We start from the raw sequence: 8,007 nt of genomic DNA, 5'->3' as shown, positions 1-8,007 counted from the left end.
GTTTCCACCTTTTTCAAAGTCGAAGACAATATTTAAAAAAAAATGCACAGGGAAGCAACCGAAAGAATTTTTGAAACTGTTCTAAACAAGTCTAAAGGACATTCAATTGAAAATGGTTAGAAGTACAAAGTTGGACTTTTCTTATGCTTATGTTTTTCGTAGAATGTCCTTTTACTCTGTCATTGAGGATATTTTAAATATCTACGCGCATAACAAGATGATAAATAAGTTCCTTTTTACTTTTACGAACAAAGTATCATCGAACCATTGAAATTCAATTATATTAAAACTAGAGTTTCAACACTAAAATGCTAACCCAAGCCAACCAAGCAATGTCTGTTGATTGTAACCGATGTTTTGTACCGTGCTCAAAGCGGCGCTCACAGCCGCGCTGAAAACATCAATGTTCGAGCGCCGCTGTGAGCGCGGTGCAAAACATGAGCATCCAGCCTACGCTCGGGTTCATGCTCATTTTTACGAGTGCACGTTTGAGCCCGAAGCGAATGTTCATTCGAGTGCGGCAGCACGGATAAACATTTGCGCGGGGCTGCACCTTGAAGACTGTGAATAACACATTTCCTGGCCAAAAAATCTAATTTCATTGCTATTTTTGCAGAGCAACACTGCAACCTGAAAACATGTTCACTTTTGCGAGCGAAATATATGCTAGTGCTAGCTGCACTAGCAAGCGCAATTTAAATAGTTTCGGCGAGTTGCAAATTTTGAATGCTTTGCAGTCACACAATGCATGCGAGTTGTCATTTGTTTGCATGCAATCGCTTTCAGTGTAGTCACACACGCAAATATTTGACATTTCACTTTCTGCGAGCAAAATGTTCTATGCAAGTGGTTTGCTTGCAACGTCTGACGGCGCCTTAAAAGAAAGATTTTTTTTTCAAATTCACAATTGTTGACAGCGAAGTTCATAGTTCTTGCTGACTGAGTAGGTATATCGTAGAGCAATTCATCACGAATTCGCGAAGTCGAAGCAAAATTCTTCACACAAACAATGACAGTTCTTTATGGGTTTTTACAGTAGAGCAACAGAGAGGAGGAGATGGCGGCCATGTTTCACTCAAACTATGACAGATAGCAATGGGATTTCCCATAGGAGGGAAGAGCAGAATTTGCTTCGACTTCGCGAATATTTATTTATTTATTTAATAATCTATATAGTAACATAAATAACCTTTAAAGGTTTTCAAAGTATATGATACCATAACTATAACTAATTGCAGAATGCCATTGTACTCAAACTTGTTCACTACCAAAAACCCACACATTTTTATTGGCAAAAATCCATAGATTTAAGTTATAATGTATATAAGCGCACACATAACCATTCTTCACGCAAACCACTTATAAAATATATATCGAAATAAACTTTATGTGTGGTCACGAATAGGCAATAATTTGATTTATGTGTGGATCCATATCGATTATATTAGGGTGGCGCTATTGCAAAAATGTATAATCGCGACACATATACTTTATATAGTTATTTTTGGTAGTGTTGGATTAAACAATGTTTGTTCCTCGTATAAACCTGGGTGCTGCGGATAGAGCCGCTTTTCTGCTCTCAAGCGAGTAGCGGGATATTTTGAAACCAATCGCATAAGCAGAATTATTTTGCAGTTCTCCGGCTGTCAAACATTTCCCGCTCTTCGAATTTCTCTTTCCATGCTGCATGAAGGCGCACAAATGCGCGAGACGCTACATGACTTTACGATGGTTTACATACTTTCATGCTCTAATCAGCTGCTTAATCTTGTGATATCTCGTAACGAGTGCTTTTTAATTGCATTCCTACTAATTATCCACTCGAAATATAATGTGAATATGTTTGTTACAAAGAATGCAAATCTCAAACTGAGTTTATTTTTACTTTTTCCCCAAAATAATAACAATACTTCTCAATATAAGATCTAAAACGAACATAACCACAATCTTCAATGTTTGGCTCCGGCACAATAGAAAATTTTGGCTTCAGTTTGACAACCAAATCGATTCTATCCGCACCACCCAGGTATAAACAGGCGATCTGGCAACACGGTACCCAAAAATAGTCGGATTGCAAATTGACCACATGGGTACTAAGTGTGAGTGTGTGTGTTTGTGATGACAAGATGAACTCAAGAGTATGTAAATAAACATATATTTTTTATTATGCCACCATGACTCGTACCGCGTAGTTGTTTTTATTTCGTTGTCCCCGTGAAAGTTCCCGTGTTGTGTTTTTCTTTCTCCCGCGGCCGGTTCCGTTTGTGTTTACCCGTTGCGCTGTGTCCACCTCTGCCCAACAGGTTATGGTGCCCAGGCAAGTTCCGGATAGAGGAGAAAAAGTTGTGAGAAATTGCGTGTTCGTTCGAGTTTAGAAGACTATAGTGTTGCGTGCCGTGAAACGAAATGGCGGACGTGAACAAGATTTCGTTTGCCAGATTGAATAATCAAAACTGGCAAATATGGAAGTTTCGAATGGAAATGATGTTAACGCGAGAAGAATTGTGGTACGTCATCGAAGACGAAAAGCCAGAAACGGTGTCGAAACAGTGGACGCGAGACGACAAGAAAGCTCGTGCCACTATCGGATTGTTTATTGATGACAATCAGTTCGGTTTGGTGAAAAACGCGGACAGTGCGAAAAAGTTCTGGGACAACTTGCGAGAATACCACGAGAAGAACACGGTTACCTCGCGAGTGTCTCTGTTGAAGAAGCTTTGCGGACTGAATCTGCAAGAAGGAAGTGATCTCGAGAATCATCTCATGGTGTTGGACGATCTGTTCGATCGATTAACGAACGCGGGTTTGGAGTTACAAGAAACCCTTCGAATCGCAATGATTCTCCGGAGCTTGCCGGATTCCTACAGTGGGCTAGTGACGGCTTTGGAAAGTCGTGCCGATGCCGACATCACCATGCAGCTGGTGAAGTCGAAGCTCCTCGACGAATTCGAGAGGAGAAAAGAACGTGAAAGTGAATCGAACGTGGACAATAGTGAAACGATAGCGATGAAAAGTGTAACAGTGCAACGTGCGGCAACATCGGAGCGGGTGTGTTTCTTCTGTGGAAAGCCGGGGCATTATATTCGAAACTGCCGGCAGTATTTGGCGAAGAAGAAAGAAGGAGAAGAAGACAATAATAAGCCGGAAAACAGATCGAGAGAGAAGCAAAATGCCAAGCAAGTGAACAACAACAATGGTGCCGGTGTGTGTTTTATGGCTGGATGTGGACAACAACAAGAGTCGTGGTTTGTGGACAGTGGTGCCAGTTATCACATGACTAGTGATAAAAACTTTTTCAAGTCGCTGAAGAGCGTGGATGGTCCCGATGTGATTTTGGCCAACGGGAAGATTGCTGCCACTGCGGGATGTGGTGAAGGCTCTTTGCAAGGTTTTGATGAAAACGGCAACGTGATCCAAGTGAATCTGAGGAATGTGCTGTACATCCCGTCGCTGACGAGTGGACTAATTTCTGTGAACAGACTGACGCCCAAAGGCTTTGCAGTCAACTTTAAGAGAGACAGCTGTATGATTCGTGATGCGACCGGCAAAGGAGTTGTGGCAGGAGAGAAGTCGGAATGTTCCTACAAGCTGAAGTTGGCCTAAGTTGCAGAGGACGGTGAAGTAAACATGATTGGAGCATTGGAGCAGTGACGAATAATGGTGAGCAGTGACGACAAGAATGCATTACTGGTGACGGAGGAGCATACGATAATTCTGGTGAAAAATGTGTATACGAGGCCAACCATTGAGAAGGAGTGTTGGATTAAACAATGTTTGTTCCTCGTATAAACAGGCGATCTGGCAACACGGTACCCAAAAATAGTCGGATTGCAAATTGACCACATGGGTACTAAGTGTGAGTGTGTGTGTTTGTGATGACAAGATGAACTCAAGAGTATGTAAATAAACATATATTTTTTATTATGCCACCATGACTCGTACCGCGTACACGTAAAAAAATTTAATGTTATTTATTATTAATATTTCTAATACTTTTTTGCCAAAGCAGGCGCTTAATGATAGGTATAAAAAAAACTTATACATCGCATTAGTCACATACATTCCGAAACTTATACTTTTCATTAACTTATGAATGTTATTAGCTTTTTGGTATGGGATCATTCATTAGGTGGCATAATGAAGAGTATAAGTATTTTCGAATGGTTTTTTGCCATAACATATAAGGTTATTTTTTTCCGTGTAGTTGTTTTTATTTCGTTGTCCCCGTGAAAGTTCCCGTGTTGTGTTTTTCTTTCTCCCGCGGCCGGTTCCGTTTGTGTTTACCCGTTGCGCTGTGTCCACCTCTGCCCAACAAAACTACGGTTGAAAAATGATGTAATTCTATTTGTAAACGAATGAAAATGTCTTTCATTCAATTTGGCGGTAACTCGTTCCATAATTTGACCGCGCGGTGACGAAATGAATCCTTCAAGTAATTTGTGTAGTACATACCTCGAAACAATCAGTGACGGTGTTCTTGCTGAACGCGTATAAGTGAAAAAGTTTTCGAGATATTTAGGAGGGTTACTAAGTATTTTAAACGTTTGTGTGCATGTTCTAATCTTAAGATGGTTAGAAAAACTGCATCCAAGAAGTAGATTGGCGTAATTTGATATGTGGTCAAACTTTCTTAAATTGAATACATATCTTGTAATAGAGTTAAAAACTAGTGTCAATTTCTGAGGTTTCTTTGAGAAACAAGTCCAAATAGTACATCTCCGTAATCCAAAAGTGGAATAATTTGAGATATAGCCATTTTTAGTCTAATATGTTGAAGGGTGTAATGTCTTAATACTACTAAGCTATGGAGAGCGTTGTATACTTTACCACACACAGCATTAACTTGAGCATTCCAATTCATATTGCAATCTATGATAATTCCAAGGTTTTTAACTGTTTCAGAATATTCAATAATGTTATTCCCAACTTTTACCATCGGGGCATCTCGCACACACATACGCTTTGTACGGAAAATAATAGATTGGGTTTTCTTGGTGTTTAGTGTTAGTCCAAAATTTTTACACCATCTGACCACATTATTAATGTCGATGTTCATTTTCCTTACTATTTCCGGAAGATCACTATATCATCAGTGTATAAATGGAACTCATAAAATTACAGTGCAAAGGGTAGATCATTTATGTACATTGAGAATAGCAGGGGACCCAGTATAGACCCTTGAGGTACACCACATGATACCGATATTTTCTTACACTGAAAATAATCTACACGCTTGTTCAATGTTCTTTTCCACGTAGATCTAACGTGTTTTATAACCCGCCATTTTCACTAACATTCCACGTCAGTTTCAATATTCTTTGTCACGTGTATCTAACGTGTCTTATTATTGTTCATTTTGACTAGCGATCCACGTTAAACTCATCGTAATTTCAATTGAATCGACACCACTTGCCGATCCTGTTCAATATAACGTGTTTTGAACATCGTTTCCTATCGGTTTAGTATATTGAATCTTGTTTTAAAATAAGAAAAGAAAAACCTTGTTGAGATGTCATACTGCATCAGACGATATTCAGCGTATCCAAACTGGACAGGAACATCAACACAAGTTAGTTTACTAGAAAGGTAGGTTCAATGTCAATTTTTTCCTGAATTCTTATGAATTATGGACGAATTTCAGGTATACAAGTACATCTAAAACGAGTGAACGCAGCCAGCACGGTCTCGAGGGGAATGACATAAGTTTACCGGCGGCCCATTTTGTGCGGGTTTTGGTGTGATTTAATTTGTGATTTGAAAATTAAACAAGGTATCCGCCACATGCATGCAAAAATAAATAAATAATGGTAAAAATGTGATAACTGGCTAATTCTAAAATGTGTTTTATTTGTGTTCGTACATTGCTTACAATTTGGAGCTGATACAACCCAATAGCACCCTTCCAGACGTTTCCTACAAAAACAATTCATAGAGATTTAACGTGTTTTTCATTTTTATTCTTTATGTTCTACAAATGCATCGAACGTTTTGTTTTTTGACATTTGGAACTGGAATTACACGTTATTCTACTATGAATTTCAACTAGTGAAAATGTATGTGTGTAACCAGTGGGATGGGCGTGTATAATGTTTTCAGTGTAGACCGTTTGTTGTTAATCTGCGAAAACGATTCGAGAGAAAGCTATATTTTTTTTCCTGGATTACTGTCGCACCGAACACTTCATTGCGAACATTGACGCCACAGAGAAACAGACGTCTCACTCTACACATGTTCCATCGTTCATCTTTTTAGCGGTGGATTCAATTTTTTGTAGGTGGTCGATCAGCCACCGATGGCGCTTCCATCGGTTTTACTTGTGTTTGACGTTTGCTCACTACCGCCACCTGGTTGCCGCTTGTCCATCTACAGTGCATTTAGAATTGGGCGGTAATGTTTTCGTGACGATGATTTTGATTGCATTTTGTTCTAAGAGAGACGTCTGTTTCTCTGTGTTGACGCCTTCCGAAGCCTTGGAAATGGTCCTTTCTGGTGTCGCCAGCCCGCTAGAATGTAACATATTTATAAAATAATCATATAAATACCTACCCAAACTACGTTAGCGTGATTTATAAACATTCATCCATTAGTGAAAATTGTTGACAGATACCAAAACAATCTAAAATCCAAGGCTACTGCGATGCAGATAAAAAATTATGTACACAGCTTATGTCATTTTCGAATCACCCCTCAGTAATGTGTAGAGTAAGCCACCAACATGCGATGCTCTCCTGCATTATATACTATGTCAGCTTGCTAGGTACATATGAGTACCGGCGGAGTACATGGACAAGAGCCTAATGGCAAGTCATGAGTGTGAGCCAAGCTGTCCGTCAGGTAAGAAGTGTATCAAGAGCGCAGTGGGTGATTTCCTGGTGCAGTTTAAGGCCACACATTTTGGCGACCGTGACAGGACAGGAAATCACCCACTGTGTTAAGTGCGGGTTTCATAAAGCCAACGCCAAAAAAAAAAAAAATCGTGGAAGAACGAAAACTTATTGAAAAGATGGCGGATTTAGAAGATCGCCCCAAAAGAGCAGCGCGTTTTGAGGACCGCAATGCGTGAAACGAAAGATACTCCATGTTGGCTAGAGAGGCCAATTTGGAGGACCGCACAGTTGCAAAGTTATGTGTGTTTTGAGGACCACAGAGAAAAAAATGATATATGAACAAAAAAATGGAAAAAGCGCGTCTTGAGGACCGCATATGTTGACAAGTTTGAGCATGTTGGAAGAAAAAGAATATGCGTGTTTTGAGGACCGCAAATCGTAGAAAAAAAAGCGCGTCTTGAGGACCGCAAAGCGCAGACAAAGCGTGTCTTGAGGACCGCAAAGCGCAGACAAAGCGGGTCTTGAGGACCACAAATCGTAAAAGTAAAAGCGCGTCTTGAGGACCGCATATATGTCGATCTAAAATGGTCGCGAATTTAATTTATTTTGAATTGCACATGTCAATTAAAAAGTGATTCGTACAGATGACGAAAAAGTGCATAAGGTACGTCAGCTCATGAGCTGGGGAAAAAAAACAAACGAAAACCTTCGAACGATTGAAGAGCTCGAGGTTCATAATGAGTGAATAATACAGAATATAAATAAGTAAGCGCGAGGAAGAGAGATAAAGCTACAGACTGTTTTCTGCACTACTAACCTTTTCCGTGTCCGTCAACTCAAGTGAGAAAGCGAACTAGCCATATATAGCTCTTCACCGGTGACGCCAACTCTCTCTATGAGTACACACGAGTATGCGTGTTTTTTTATCAAGTTGCTGTTGAAACATTTCAATTATGTACGACTATGATGTGCACACATACTGATATAAACGAAAAATGAAAATGCAGGAAAGAACGCACATATCAATAGGATGACGAAAATATAGAAAAAAAAAAAAACATTTGTGTGCGTGTAAGCATCAATTTGTGCGCCAAAATTTGATTTCAAATTATTTTCAGACACGACGTTACATTCTGTTGCTTTTGTTGCGAGGGAGCGTTCCTAGTTGAAGAGCTTGAGT

General features: G+C 39.7%; 1 long non-coding RNA gene across 1 annotated transcript; it reads left to right on the top strand.

Moving 5' to 3' along the window:
* The first annotated feature begins 4,202 nt into the window (after positions 1-4,202).
* On the top strand, positions 4,203-6,672 carry LOC134210136 (uncharacterized). Its single transcript, XR_009978805.1, has 3 exons — positions 4,203-4,335; positions 5,365-5,586; positions 5,642-6,672. It is a non-coding gene; the product is annotated as an uncharacterized LOC134210136 (long non-coding RNA).
* The last annotated feature ends 1,335 nt before the right edge of the window (positions 6,673-8,007 follow it).

The sequence above is a fragment of the Armigeres subalbatus genome, chromosome 2 (genome assembly GCF_024139115.2).
Source record: "Armigeres subalbatus isolate Guangzhou_Male chromosome 2, GZ_Asu_2, whole genome shotgun sequence".
Taxonomy (NCBI): Eukaryota; Metazoa; Arthropoda; class Insecta; order Diptera; family Culicidae; genus Armigeres; species Armigeres subalbatus.
Note: the sequence above shows the minus strand (reverse complement) of the source record. Positions and strands in the feature narration are given on the sequence as shown.